At 44.9% G+C, this 15,155-nt stretch overlaps 1 protein-coding gene across 12 annotated transcripts in view; it reads left to right on the top strand.

Annotated features, from left to right (window-relative positions):
• The window catches only part of LOC138977037 (muscle M-line assembly protein unc-89-like), a 184,227-nt gene that overhangs the window by 65,075 nt on the left and 103,997 nt on the right, over positions 1-15,155 (top strand). The window lies entirely within an intron of this gene.

A 15,155-nucleotide genomic window follows, 5' to 3' on the forward strand; every position in this document is an offset into this window, starting at 1 on the left:
TGGGCAAACTACACTTTGTAAACACGGGAGCGCGTACATATGCCTTTAATTCAGTCTCGCGCCACTGTCTATCTGCACCTACCTACCTCAGGTCTCTCCGCTCCTACCTGCATCGTCACTGTCCTATCTACCTGTACCATCCTCATACCTGTGACCAGGTGTGCCCGAGGGGTGAAGAAGCGACAGACAGGAGATAGGTAGTGAGCAGTGTTGTGGGGTGTGTGACGGGAGTGTGTTTAGGTGTAGCGACATCGTGTGGCCGTGTAACCCCCCTGTTGCAGTTGGTCTCTTGTCCTCAGCCAGTTGTCACTGAGATGCGCTGTTTGTTTGTTTGCTGGCTGGCTTGCTGACTCGCTGACTGAAGGAGGAGGGGGAGGAAAAGTTAGTGTAGAGCACTTGCACAGTACACCTTGCAATACCGGAGCGTAAAGGATACGGGGAGAATTGCGGTAAGGGTTGTGTTTGTGTGAAGTCATTCATTGTCTTTTATCTTATTTATTTTACCATTTTGGACATTATGAACTAATATGTCATCATCATCATCATCATCATCATCATCATCATGATCATCATCATCATGGTTATTATCGTCGTTGTTGTTACCACCATTCTCTTCCTCTTCCTCGCCATGTGGAACGTGACAGTTTCATAATCAGCTCAACCTTAACCACTTGTCAAAATATCAATGATTACAAAAAATAGAGGTACGACACGCAATTGAACCAGGACAGACGCCTTACACTGTTTTCCTATGTAAACGGCTGACATCCTCACGTTGATGACATCTGAAGCCGTTGTCATTCCCATGGGCAGAGTGCCTTTAAATTATTTTTTTAAACCACATGACGCACAAGTCGCGTCTGTTCAGTCTTCGACAACATTCGTGCCTTTCTGTGATGTAAACGCACCATGCAAGTACATGTATCAATGTTGTTGTTGTTGTTGTTGTGGTTGTTTTTGTTGTTGTAGTTGTTGTTGTTGTTGTTGTTGTGGTTGTTTTTGTTGTTGTTGCTGCAAACTTCAACAGTCTGACGGTTACAATCTTGAGGACAAATTCGACACTCTTCGATTGAGTTAATCCATTGACAAGATTACTCAACTGTGACAACTGGTTATAGGTCTGCGCTGTCGATCGATGCTTCTGCGATGCTTGTGTGGCAGAGAAGTTACGTTGTCAACGCTGAACGAACTAAGACCACGAAGGTTCATGCTTTTGGTTTATATATTTGTTGTAATTCTTTAGTTTTTGCCTCTTTTAACTAATCATTTGCTCGAGAAAACTCTGCAGCGGCTCTAACGTAAAAGCAAACGTTGAAAATAACGGCAAGACAACAATCATGATATGAGAATGGACGCACGGATCTTCGATCGTAGTCGAAGCAAAGACGGCAGAACTTTGCGGTTCCACTGGGATTGCTGTGAGTTCGTGGAAAACTTAAGATTTGAACCATCTATATCTATATATACGGCTTGTGTGTGTGTGTGTGTCTGTCTGTCTGTCTGTCTGTCTGTCTGTCACTTCGCGATGCACGGCCAAAGTTCTCGATGGATCTGCTTCAAATTTGGTGGGCATATTCAGGTAGACCCCGGACACAATCTGGTCGATGAAAATTTTCAACACGTGCTCTCAGCGCGCAGCGCTGAACCGATTTTGGTTTTTCTGTACATCCATTCCCAGTAACTCTTCCTTATCTTCTCCAGTGTTTTGCGGGTTTATCTCCCTTCTTTCGTGTGGCGTCAATCGTGTACGGTGCTATTCGGGTACCCGGCGAAGCCGGCGTACGGTGCGCCACTCACCCGGCGAAGCCGGCTACCCGGCGAAGCGGGTGTTCATCTAGTTTCCCATATGTCCTTTGATACGACGTACGAGGACTTAGCAAATCACCTTGGTCAATTTGATGCAGCATACGCGCAAAGGTATGCAGATGCAGCAAACACTGCTCCATTCAACGTGTTTCCCTCTGGACGGTCATGTGCATATTAATTTTTAATGCGCTAAATAGCTCTTAACAATCGACTCTCTTCTGCAATTGTCAGCGCATAGCCTTTCGGAAATTGTTGTTGTTGTTGTTGCTGTTCCTTCACACTCTTCAAAGCACGTTCTTGGTGTCTTACTCGAAACTAAATTTTCTCCTTTTGTCTGTGCTCTTCTAGCATCTGTGTCTAGTTCTCTCAGTTAGTCTCCCTCTCGCGCACGGAATGGAAAGGCCGTATTAGCCGCTATTTCCAGCTGCATGTATTACGCTTGACGTGTCCATCAGTCTAGCCCAGATGCCGTTTCCGTCCACCATGATAATGACACTTGCGGAAGGCATGTTATGTCATGTTATTTTGTTTCTTCTAAAGATGTTTTGTGTGTGTGGTTGTTTTGTGGGCTCACAGCAGCCCAGATGTGGACGTCCGCACTTATATTCCAGGCACAAACGCGATAGGTTTAATGTCGGCAAGTGTGTAAATTTCAGGCAGTGATTCAGGTAGGAAGGTATGTTTGTGCAGACTGAAGCTGTTTGTCAAAGACGGCCTTAAAGTGACGCAGCTAGCGGATGAGTTTACTCCATGTCTTCGTCAATCACTGGAGAGGCGATGCAGTCGTCTTGGTTTCTCGGCGTCTTTTGCACACAGTTAGAGAGTCTCTATTCAATATTTCAAAACCTTAGCCCTGCGAGAGTTCAGCATCACTTTTGAAACATCATTGAAAGTTGTTGTAGAGCGGGTGACACTCTCGTCGCGGGTGCTTTTACATCGAGCGAAAGCGACGGAAAAGACAGACTTTGTAGTTCAAGAGAACAAAAGATGGCGATGAAGGGGAATTGAAGTTTAAGACTTCAAAGAAAAATTAACAGCAGGACACCGATCTTTACTTTACTGAAAGAGTGTTGTGGGTTTGTGTAGTGATACCGATTTTATTCTGTGCTAGGTGTTGCGTTTCAAACTGTTTTGAGGTGGTTTGATGTCACCCATTTTTCCTCGTTAAAAACTTGAAAGGTTAGTCAGTTGGGCAAAATGAATACTGCACAAAGAAGCCGAACAGCCAGAGCAAAGAAAGGTGAGTATTTTTGTGTTTAAAGGCGTACTGGGCGTGGCTGTTTCCTATGCTTCTGTCGTTGTCTTGTCTGCACAAGTTCTACAGGTTGCTTAGCAGAAACTCATTTGGGAGAAAAATGAATGGCAGAATGCTGTACATTTTTTATGTAAAAAACCCTCTTGTGACCGGGGCGTTGTCGATTTAAGTAAAAGAGCCTGTTTAGAAGTATCATTATTACTGTACATGATTATCACGTATCGCCGTGAATTTTAGCTTTATTACGAAATAATCAGAATAGAAAATGTTACAGGTTTTGTATATCGAATGAGAGCATTCATTATGTTAATTATTAGCGTTTATGCTATTTAGCAGCTAGTGGCATGCATCGATGAAGATACACGCGTTGCCAAGGACCGTATCCCAACAGTGCAGCACACAACAGCAGCAACAACTCGACAACACAGGACAAAACAAAAGGGAAAGCTTTGCCTTGAAATTAGAGTGGTTATGTTTCTCACGATGCACGCACTATAGTACTGCGAATGCGAACAGTGCGTGGTATTTCCAGTTCGAGATCGTCGTTGTATTTGCTTGCTTTTGATCCTGAGTTTACAGATTTACAAAGTTTATGAAGGAAAATGATTGATGCAAGGGCATGACATAATTATAAGCAAACAGAGTCACCAAGTCAGACATGAAGTGTGAATCTTCGCACGAATTTGGCGTCAGTAGTCGACGAAACGCAGAAACTTCTCTCAAATCGCCGAAAACTTTGCTGTCATTTCGGCACATCTGTCCTGAACTTTTTTCGTGGTTGGGAAAAGTTACGCCGAGAACTGCGTTATAGTACGTACATGTAGGCTACTTCCAAAAATTGCAAAAAAATGTTATGCCCCATTCGGCCAAATTGTTGGATATAATGAACTAGATGAATACCCGCTTCGCCGGGTACCGGCTTCGCCGGGAAGAAGTAGAGCCGAATACCAGGCTGCGCCTGGGACCCGGCTTTGCCGGGTGTACAAAGCCGGGTGTACGGCGGCTTCGCCGGCGCACGAAGGAAAGGAGATAAACGCGCAAAACACTGGAGACCTTCTAAAAATATTAACGTGCAGTGACCTTCTACAAATAGTAACGTAGTAACGGGAATATGGATTGACGCCACACGGAGGAAGGGAGATAATCGCGGCTGAAAACACTGGAGAAGATAAGGAAGAGTTACTGGTAGTGGATCCAGACCAAAAAAAACAAAATCGGTTCAGCGCGCACAGCGCTGCGCGCTGAGAGCACGTGTTGAAATATCTCATCGATGAGGTTGTGTCCGGGGTGTAGCTGAATACGGTGTCCAAATTTGAAAAAGATCCATCGAGAACTTTGGCCGTGCATCGCGAACAGACAGACAGACAGACACTAGTCGTATATATAGCAACACCCCTCCTTCGTAGCCGTCGTCTGCTCAGTCTTCGCACGAAACGTAACTTCTCTATTCTGGCCCAACGCTCACCGCAAGTGGGAGGAGAAAAGCGACTGTATTGGTATTTAGGAGTGTACAGTACGATGAATGTAGGCGAAACTGTGATGCAGCGCTTGTTCATTAATACGAGAGAGGTTTGTGCAGCGTGAATGCAGGCAGTCAGGCATGCACACAGGCTATTTTCACGCTGCTGTCGTTTGTCAATGGACTTGTGTGTTAGCGTTGACTGCACGACGTTCTCTGTCTGTTGCAAGTGTGGAGCGACCTGACTTGTGGTTGGGGACATTGTGTCATATAGAATTTCTGTGTGTGTGTGTGTGTGTGTGTGTGTGTGTGTGTGTGTATTGTATTGTATTGTATTGTATTGTATTGTGTTGTGTTGTGTTGTGTTGTGTTGTGTGTGTGTGTGTGTGTGTGTGTGTGTGTGTGTGTGCGCGCGCGCATATGTGTGGAGAGAGAGAGAGAGAGAGAGAGAGAGAGAGAGAGAGAGAGAGAGAGAGAGAGAGAGAGAGAGAGAGAGAGAGAGAGAGAGAGAGAGAGAGATGATGATGATGATGATGATGATGGAACTTTATTTTTCAAGGATAGAGGTTTAAGGCGACGCCTTTTCTTACAACCGGTCCTTACTTCTAATGCAAATGTCTAATAAATGATAAACAAGTAAAGCAACATGACAAATAAACAAAGTAAACGAACGAATCAGCAAACAATCGACAAGTAAGCAAACAAGCAAATAAACATAAACAACAAAATGACAAAGTAAGCAACATACAAATCGAAAGCGAGAGAGAGAGAGAGAGACACTGACACTGACACTGACACAGTTTAATTGAATATGGGCCTACAGCCCCTTTCAATGGGGGGGTACACATGAATCACAGGAAAAAATAGAAAACATGATATTTAAACGTATGCAAAATACACAGTGGTTTGTTCCAAGCTTTCCTCTATCAATAATCTTGCACATCAATGCTGCCTAATATATACATACAACCGAACAATAAATACAGCAACAACAAAACCTTCAGCGACAATTAATCCTCATTATTATTTAACATTGACAATCTTAACTGAAATGCAAAAAACAAAAACTTTGCTAAATCTACAATTGTTTCTGTGTCTTGTTTTTTAAACATGGTAATCATACTGCCCAACTGATCACCAACACTTAAAAACTGTGCTAAATACTTTGTTCTTAACTCACAATATGTTTGGCATTCAAACAAAAAATGTATCTTCACAAAAGGGGCAACACTTGTTTTCTGTTGAATTTTGGAAGCGATATCTGTGGATATTTATCTGTGAAACACCCATTCTAAATTGAGCGATGACATTTCTGTACACATCTTTCCATAAAGTGTCCACATAACGTTCTTTTTCAAAACAGGCTTTATATTTTCCATACATTCAAAAGTAAACATACGAGAGAGAGAGAGAGAGAGAGAGAGAGAGAGAGAGAGAGAGAGAGAGAGAGAGAGAGAGAGAGAGAGAGAGAGAGAGAGAGAGAGAGAGAGAGAGAGATTTGGATTAATACACATGCCGCCACTCCCTGTCTTTTCCGTAGTGGTGGATAAGTAGGTACATAAATTTAGCGAGGACGTTACTATATCTTCCTCCCTCAGTTATTAATGGCTACTGCCTACCAACTGGCCTCCCCCTCGCGAATAATGAAACTGATAGATGAGTTCTCATGTCACACAACGTCGTGCAGTAAGTAATTGTTATGTTTATTGTAACATGCGGTAAGGTATTCTTTGCCTGGGTTCTTACTCTTAGCCACCACTCATCCCCCCTCCCCACCCCCCTCCCCTCCCCACGCTAGTTTGCGTTCATTTGTGTGAAATAGTGAAAACGCTTTTGCAGCAGAAAAAGTTAACGTTCTTCAACCACATAATGAATCAGCGCTTATTGTTTGGGACACGCAATAGGCCATCCGTATTCAGAACTGAAAAGGACATTTTACCGCAATTTCTATAATAAATCGTATCTTGCCGGCGATGCAGTGCAGTTAGTGCCGATAGAGGAACCCGTTTTACCTGACCTACGTTGAACTTTAGTAAGAGAGATGACACAACAACGTGGAGGAATCTTCCATAGACATGTCAGTCGCAGTAGCAAAAATGAAGCGTAGCTTCCGGCGTAAACTAAGATTATCATAAACAAGAAAAGTAGATGTAGTTATTAGAAAGAAGTTAAACACTACGGATTTCTGTCTACATGTAGTCTTTGCACGAAGGAGCACAGCTCTGGAATTGCATGCAGTCAAAAAATGTTTCAACTTGTCTTTAATCAAACCAATAGTAACGTTACATGTTTGGAAGCATGTGCTATGCATCTAAGTTTGGAATACGTCTTTTTGTTCAAGACAGAATGAAACTCCCATTATCTTTTTAGGCGTGCTTTGTATGGAAACATTCTGAGAAGCTCCGGATATGGTATTTTGAATGAAAGCGCCCTCTACTGGCGATGAAAAGCGGTGTTAAATGACCGTGAAGCGCGCCGTGTCGTGGCGGTCTTTGTCTCGCAATCACAGCGGCGCTGCCTGGAGAGGCCCAAACTAGTTCAGTGGGCAGGAGTGGGATATATGAAAGTTATGACACCCCCATACATCATGATAATATCCCCCCGGCCACTCTGGCCCATACATCAGGATAATTACCAAGGCTTCAGTCCCCTCCCCGCCCTTTGTAGTGCCGCACAGGGTCGCGTTTTGCAACACAAACTGCCATCCCTGTAAAGCTGTGAGGATTACTGGGACTGTTGCGCTGGGTGTCGTCTCTGTGTTTTCCCTTGTTGTTGAAAGTCTATAAGGCGTTTAGAGAATGGTTGGACACTCACTCTACAACAGAAGCTGTGAGTATTAGTGGTTACTTTCGTTTGTGTCGTTGTCTAAGTGAATTCTGTTTGGACGAATACCAATTGTGACTGGCAATTTTGAGTGCCAGAATGATTTATTGTAGTTTTGCCATCACGTCAGACCGGCACGGTTGGCCTAGTGGTAAGGCGTCCGCCCCGTGATCGGGAGGTCATGGGTTCGAACCCCGGCCGGGTCATACCTAAGACTTTAAAATTGGCAATCTAGTGGCTGCTCCGCCTGGCGTCTGGCATTATGGGGTTAGTGCTAGGACTGGTTGGTCCGGTGTCAGAATAATGTGCTCTGTAAAATCACTCCAAGGTGTTTGTGTTGATCTACTTTTTGTAAAAAGACATTGTTGAAAAACAAGGGTTGAGGGGGGATTAAATCACGTTGAATATTTAGCAATTCAGTCTTAGTCTCGTTAAATTTGACTTTCCATTTATTGGCCCATGCACTAATTTTATCGAGATCTTGATTTGATATATTGGTTCGTCTGTCTACATCTTCTAATGCAAGATACATGCTTGTGTCATCAGCAAACAACTTAATTCCGGATTCAATATTCTTTACCTTGGACACACACCAAACGCCAAATAGTCTTCGTGTACAGAGTGTGAATGTTTCGTGTACAGAGTGTGAATGTTTCGTGTACAGAGTGTGAATGTTTCGTGTACAGAGTGTGAATGTTTCGTGTACAGAGTGTGAATGTTTCGTGTACAGAGTGTGAATGTTTCGTGTACAGAGTGTGAATGTTTCGTGTGCTGAATTAAGTTCGCAGATTGACGCAGATGCTGGTAACGATATTGGTTCAGCCAACAATTCCCACGGTGCAGAGGAAGCAGCCAAGCTGTGGAAGCTACGTGTCCAAATGGAAGGATGCTCTTGACGGGTGTGAATCCAACAACAGATCAGATCAGAGGTTACGAAAAAACACACAACAACACTGGGTACAATGCTGGATTTGTCTGAAAACAAGTGTTACATGGGGAAAACTTGGTTGACGAAAACATTCCCAGTCGCGGAATATAATGTGAAGTCTGAAAAATGCTGTTGGTACTTATCACGATGACGAAAACAAATCCATGAGCTGAAAGGGAAGCAGGAAGGGAGCAAGCGCAGCTAAACAAGTCCCAGTCTGGGCACGAAACTGGAAAACAAGGACAAACAAGTGTTACAAAATAGCGACAGTTGGTTACCAAAATACCCGATTGGTAGTATGTAAACCGTCCAAAAAAGGACTAAGGTGGCGGTTACTCTTCATGATAATTATGGAAAACATGGAGCATGTTCTATTTTGGACGATCGTTTGAGGGCATCCTCTGAGTTTTTATACGATCTTCCGCTGTGAAGAGCTGGGTTATAATGATCCCTGAGATGTAGACAAAAGTAGAAACACGACGTTTGTTTCTGCTCCTCCGCCTCGATGGTCACTCTCTAAACACTGACCTTCCCGTGACTCACTGCTGCATTATACCTCTGTCCTCCTTACCTGGCACGACACAGCCTTGACATACTTTTGTTTTGGTAGATGGTTAGAGCGGTCTGCTTTTTTTCTTTTTCTTTTCTTGTCTGGGACACCATTTTTAGACGTGTGTTTGGAACACAACAACTTGTTTGGTAGTGTCTGTGGTCACGAACACATGTATTTGTCCACAGTGTGTTGCGGTGAAAGTTTGCTATTTGTCAGCTTGACCAGTTGTTACGGGTCAACGGTGGACCTAATTGTTTTATTGTCCTGTTGACACCATAGCGAAGGACGGTCAGTTCTGGGGGAACCAGAGAAGCCAGGTAAAGGTCGCCACTCTCGTGCAGACCAGAGGGGGTCGGCTTGTTTGTTCAACCGAGATACCCAATTTATTGGAACGTGACTTTCAGCGGGTATGTGTCTTGCGTCTTCGGTGCCCCTCCGTCTGAAGAAATTAAGTAGATACGCGTACGCGGCTTCCTGTGAAGTCCTTTCTCAAACATTGGATGACAGAACTTTTGATTTGCATCCTTTGTGGTAGAGAAACTAAGAACTTCGGTATATTCGGGAAAGAGGGGAGGGGGAGGGCATATGGAAGGAAAGGAAGGCGAGGGGAGAGGGGGGGGGGGGGTGGCGGGGGGGGGGGGGGGGGGGGGGGGGGTGAGAGTCAGTCTCATCACATGATGTTTGGAAGAATTGGGGTGTTTCAATTTTTGCTCCAATAAGTTGTCCTTGATCGTAGTTGTGTTTGTAGATTTGGAGTATTTCTGTTATTTACTCCACCTAACCCCCATCCCTAGAATTCACCGCAAAACTCCCGTTCCCAACCACCCCCACCACCATCCAACCAAAAGAAATGCCTTACGTATACCTTACGTATACGAAGCTTAGTCGTGTTCTCGCTAAATCCGACACTTCCGGTAGAATTCAAACTGACAATAATGGATTATACAAGAGAGAAAAGGTCACTAAAGAGATCAGAAAACGCTGCACAGCCTGAAGGTCACTGTGCAAAACTGGCCCTAAGCTGACAGTCAATGGGGCGGTGATGGGGTGAAACGAGTGAAACTAGGCAGCGTTGTGACAGGCTGACACTGACATACGTCATCACTGACACACTGCCGCACTACCGCACTGCCAGCCCTGACCTACATCTGCTGCATCAAAGAGTCCCGTAAAATGTCATTGCAAAGTTTGAGGTGGGGGCTGTCAACATTTTAATGTCTCCTTCCACCCCCACACCACCCCCCCCCCCCTCTCCAAAAGTTCGGCTACCCCAGCGGACAAGACTGATGGAGGGCGTATGTCGCAATAGGTCTGTCTTTTCGTATGTCCATTTGTCTGTGTGTACGTTTGGTGGTCGCACTTTGACGGAGAATAAATGATGTGATGAAGAGAATAATTAGTGTGGTGATCAGCTGGGGCATGAAGCTATGTTAACGTTGGACAGAGTGCAGGATTTGCTGTTTGAAGAAAGAATGCTGAGAAGAATGTAATCATTCTCACACTGATTTTCCCCAATGTTCATTACTTTATGTCGCGCTACTGGCACCTTATTACCCCAATCCTGGTTAATTCAGGTCGCTTCATTTTTGTGGAAAGCTAGTAGTTACAGAGTCGCCCTACCCAGGTGAGTGCGTGTTTAGGCGTAGTCAGCCACCTGCACTTTTGGCAGAATGACTGAGATCTTTTACGTGGCACAGTGATGACACGGGGGTGGGACATGGATACCTTATCTGAGTCTGTGCATGAAGCTGACCCATGTTGGTTCCGGCCCGGATTGGAACCCATGACCCGCGGATCATAAGTCAAGTGACTGAGCTAACGAGCTACCACCCAAAACACGTCATACGCTTAATGGCTCTTCTATATGTCGCGAAATGTTGTCGCTTTGCGATTAGAAACACATAGCGACTTAGCCAGAGGAAAGTTAGAAGCCACATACGAAAATAATATAACAGTCAAAGTGCAGACTAGATACGATGTAGACCAAAAAACCATCACCTTTTGAATTCCTTGGCTTGCAGTAGTAGAAAATACCGGTACATCAGCATAAAGATCTGCGATATAATGAATGGCCGGTTTTATCTCCTTATTTGTATCCCCTGCCTCTGGGGCGATAAGAGAGTCAAATACTATGTTCCTTTCGTTTTCAATCTCTCTCCACCCTCCCGCTTCAAGTTCAAGAAATCATTTCTTGTCGCCACCGTAGGCATGATTAAAAACAAAACTGTCGTTCAGTCTCAACAGTTACTGCTACAATGTATCTTGGTCAACAAGTCTATTGAAGAACTCTCACAATTTGAGTGGTAAGCACGTTCATTAGTTTTACTGATGAATGAAGGGCCAATACTTTATAAAACGACGTGCGTGAAGTCTGTGATGAATTGAGGTAAACAAACCCGTGGCAGAGTTATCGAGAACGATGTGTCGTCCGTTTTCGTCTTTGTCTTTCGGTACGGACAATCTCAGTGTCTCGAGTAATATGATTTGATCACCTGCGAATCAGAATCACATATCAGTAGGCGTTGCTACTGCATGGTCAGTGTCTGTTCTGATCGACGAAAGCACAATCAAGGCTTACCTTGTCTTATTCGTATGTCAGCCCAGGACTCATGTCGATACAAATATAACATGGCCTTGGTGAGACGTTATTACAGATCTAGGGACGTTAACTTTGTGATACCTGTCATTGCCCCCATACCTAGACAGAATCTAAGCCTTAGTGGAAGACTCACAACCAAAGTAGAGGTTACAATCAATAAAACAAAGCCGCCGGTCTGGGAACGGCAAGACTGGGTATGCTGTAGGATTAAGGTGATAGCTATATAGGCAGCTGTGGTGATTGAACCCCTGCCCACTGGCTTCCTGGCTGTTTGCAGGCGACAAGGCCACACGTTATCTCTAGCACTTATCACCCCGTGGGTACCTCTGACGTAGGTTGTGCTACACGGCTTGGGGGCAGGTTGCATGGATGAGGTCTAGGTGTTAAGATCGGTACGGTGCGGAGTGTAAATTGCTGTGCTTGTCTCTCCGTCTGTCAAATTTTGTGGGTCTCTTTGATCATATTTTTAATGAAGATCAGACTCTGCCTCTGTCTCTCAGTCTCGCCGTGTGTGTGTGTGTGTGTGTGTGTGTGTGTGTGTGTGTTGCCAGCTAGCTGCGTCGGTACGTACTTTTCTACAGGTTTGTCAAGGCAATTCCAACCAAACGTTGACTACATCGCAGACATCAAACTTGACCACACGCACGCTGCGCAAAAAAGAACATGCCTTTGCATTCAGTCACTCTTTTAGTAATGGACTGGGTGGCCGAGTGGTAATTAACGCACTCGGAAGCGAGAGGTTGCGAGTTCGACCCTGGGTCAGGGCGTTAGCAATTTTCTCCCCCCTTTCCTAACCTAGGTGGTGGGTTCAAGTGCTAGTCTTTCGGATGAGACGAAAAACCGAGGTCCCTTCGTGTACACTACATTGGGGTGTGCACGTTAAAGATCCCACGATTGACAAAAGAGTCTTTCCTGGCAAAATTGTATAGGCATAGATAAAAATGTCCACCAAAATATCCGTGTGACTTGGAATAATAGGCCGTGAAAAGTAGGATATGCGCCGAAATGGCTGCGATCTGCTGGCCGATGTGAATGCGTGATGTATTGTGTAAACAAAATGCCATCTCACACGGCATAAATAAATCCCTGCGCCTTGAATATGTGCGCGATATAAATTGCATAAAATAAAAATAAAAAATAAAAATAACTCCCTGCGCGTAGAACTGTACCCACGGAATACGCGCGATATAAGCCTCATAGTGATTGATTGATTGATTGAGAACCATTCTGCAGACCTATGAAGGTCTATGGGTGTACATGGAAGGAGCCGACTTTAAGGAGCGAAGTGTTATCACCGTCGTTTCTCCCTAACGCATTGTCTCCCCTCTTTGATGCCATTGTCGCCGCTTATCCACTTCCACTTCCGGTTCTGTTTGAACTACGGTTCGATCCTTAGAAGCACAATGTATCGGGACTTTATCGACGCAGTTTATGTGACTGTGGAATGTTCACCTTTCAGATTTCACTCGGTATGGCTGGCCTTGCGATAAGTGTGGACAATTGCGGTGTGGAACTTGTGAGGGCGGCGATCAGTCTGCACGCAGAAAAGCTGATATGGAGGGCGGCCACTGAGTTGTATTGTGGATATAACTCTGCGAGGTCAGCTCAGTGGTAGGTCTGTGCGCAAAAGGCCGAGAGTAAAAAGACGAGTGATTGAGACAAATGTGTTTGCACAAAGTTGGGTACCAGCTCAAAGATATATTCTAAATGTGTGAGAAGCGAAGGCAAACCGCCTCACAGTAAGCCTTCATGGAGTTTCTTCTTTAAAGCGGCCATCACACACGTTGAACATACTATCAAAATGGAAGAGAATGCAGTTCTACCGCCTACAGAAATGCTTCGTTTCATACTATCAGTCCGGGGTTGTCTGTTGCAAATTGTGAGGGAATGGGAAGTGGTCGTTTGACCCTACAAATTGTTATAACTTGAATGTTTCAAATCGAAGAGGGAAAAACAGTGTGAATGACGTCACTGGCACTCGCTTTTTAGACAGGTCAAGGAAACCCGAAGGATGGCGGTTACGATGTTGTAACTGTTATGAATGATCATGGCAAAAGCAACTGTCCAATAACAAAAAAAATCTTGCAATGTTAAAGTCACATTACGCACTTCAAAATAAGTCCACATTTGAGTATGGGGGTTCGGCTCTACTTTAAGGTTGCGCGGAGTGACATTGTAGGGGTAGATCTGCACCCCGATTAATCAGGGGCTGCCAGGGCCGGGTACAGGCACGGGTGGAGACCAGGGGAGTCCCAGATAAGTCCAGTCGACCGATCGCCTAGAGTGGGTGGCAATGGCAAGATAAATATTCACCCTATAGAGGTACCTATGGGTGCAATTCTGTTGTGGGGTGTAGGCGAATGTCGGACACGTGTTGGTGTAGGTCGAGCCTTATGGAGTGGTGCAGGGGAAGTGCACGTTGTGTGTTCCAGTCAACTCCTCTCCGCAAATATTGCATGCACGGATGTGGGAGCTCTAAGTTACAAGTTTGCATTTGAAGTTCGGGGAAAATACCTCTTAAAAGTGTGGCTGTTTAAGTATAAAATGTCTGAAGAACCGGAGTTGATTTGTTATCCGAGATCAGGGATTTAGTACTGTGTCTGTCAGAAAGCTGCACCCGTGTCTTGTTCTTTGACAATGTGTGACCGCACAGGTTGTTTTCTTCACTCAAGGACGGCCCTCGTGCTATGAATGACGATCTGAGAGATTTTAAATTCAACATTATTGGTCAGATCGTCTTGACGGAGGAACTTAGTGCAACATCCCGGAGCACCCCAAGAGCTGGAGTAGTCAGTGGGAACACAGCAGCTTTACGAAATTGAGAATGATTCGTGGACAACTTGACTAATTTTCTGTTCGTGTGTATGGTCACCTTGCACTGTGAATAAGCACGAGTCAGTGAATATTGCATATGAACGAGCTGAGAGAACGATACGATATTACTGATTTCCGCGTGGTGTGAATTGTAAACCTAACAATGAATAAGCAGGACATGGAGGAAATCCACTCGTTCAAGATGAAGACGAGAAAGAGGTTCAAACCTCCGACCCTATGGGCCATTCCTGGAGACTGCGTGATGTTGAAATCTTTCGTGCCACGTCCTTCAGGGACCAGAGAGAAAGGTGAACAGTGTGGCGGCTAGTAGTGTCCACATTTGTTGTTCGTAATGCTGGGAACACATGGTGATGGCGAGAGAGAGAGAGAGAGAGAGAGAGAGAGAGAGAGAGAGAGAGAGAGAGAGAGAGAGAGAGAGAGAGAGAGAGAGAGAGAGCGCTCAGAACTTTATTACGAATGGACAAAGGTTTTAAAGGTAAAGGTAAAGGTATTCCCATATAACCATCTGGTCGTAAGGGAGAGAGAGATGTTAGAGATCTCAACTTTTCTGGGGCCAGCTTTATGGGGGCGGTGCCCATCTCCTCTCCCTTGCTGCCTTTGCCTTCCCCTGCCCTGAATAGGGTCAGGTACCCATTTCCAGCTGGGTGGACTGGAGAGCGCTCGGAAAAATCGGGTATTTGTATTTGTCCCCGAGTGGGGGACGAACCACGACCTCCAGCGTGAGAGGCAAGCGCTCTAACCACTGCGCCACTCCGCTCTAAGGTTTTAGGCTTAGCCTAATGTTCCAACCTGTCCTTTTAACATGTACAGCAGAGAATAATTGTAAACGGAAGCAAAACACTGCGCACACACACACACACACACACACACACACACACACACACACACACACTGCTA

This window comes from Littorina saxatilis, linkage group LG9 (assembly GCF_037325665.1).
Source record: "Littorina saxatilis isolate snail1 linkage group LG9, US_GU_Lsax_2.0, whole genome shotgun sequence".
Taxonomy (NCBI): domain Eukaryota; kingdom Metazoa; phylum Mollusca; class Gastropoda; order Littorinimorpha; family Littorinidae; genus Littorina; species Littorina saxatilis.